Below are 795 nucleotides of genomic sequence, written 5' to 3'. Positions count from 1 at the left end.
ACGACCTGAATTAAATCCATACAAGATAGATGATTCCAACTCAATACAAACACATAAATATATATATTTTTTTCAATTGTATATCTAAAAGTAATTTCGATAAGGAGAGTATACACGGACATGATCAGTAATCAAAACACTTCGAAAGGTAGCCTTTGAACCCCATTGTTTGACTGACGCTGTATGCTTGACGCTCTATCTTGGTTCCGTACCTTGTATCCTGTGAGGGGAGGGGGTAGAGCGAGGGAGAAGGAGAGGGGGAGAGAGAGAGAGAGAGAGAGAGAGAGAGAGAGAGAGAGAGAGAGAGAGAGCGAGAGCGAGAGAGAGAGAGAGAGAGAGAGAGAGAGAAGAGAGAGAGAGAGAAGAGAGAGAGAGAGAGAGAGAGAGAAGACGATAGAGAAGATAGAGAGAAAGAGAGAGAAGACAGAAAGAGATAGATAGAGAAGATAGTTAGATAGACAGATATATATATATATAGATAGATAGATAGATAGATAGATAGATATGGAGAGAGGCGAGAAAGAGAATGGGAGAGAGCGCGAGTCGGAGGGGGGTTGCCAAATGTCGTCAAATTGCTCTTTTATCTAGAGACACGGATGACGTCAGTTCCTTCTTCAGTATCTGAGAAGCTCTTTGTGTCGTCCTTCGTCAGAGAGCCCATACATGTGCCCATATTGACCCCATCCAAGGTCACGGGGGCGGGGGCTCTTTGAAGTAAACGCTGTCACGCACAAAGAGACGGATTCATACGCACGCACGCACGCCCACACGCATGTAGGTGTACGGTATATGCGT

The sequence above is a fragment of the Penaeus chinensis genome, chromosome 17, assembly GCF_019202785.1.
Source record: "Penaeus chinensis breed Huanghai No. 1 chromosome 17, ASM1920278v2, whole genome shotgun sequence".
In the NCBI taxonomy this organism is placed as follows: domain Eukaryota; kingdom Metazoa; phylum Arthropoda; class Malacostraca; order Decapoda; family Penaeidae; genus Penaeus; species Penaeus chinensis.
Note: the sequence above shows the minus strand (reverse complement) of the source record.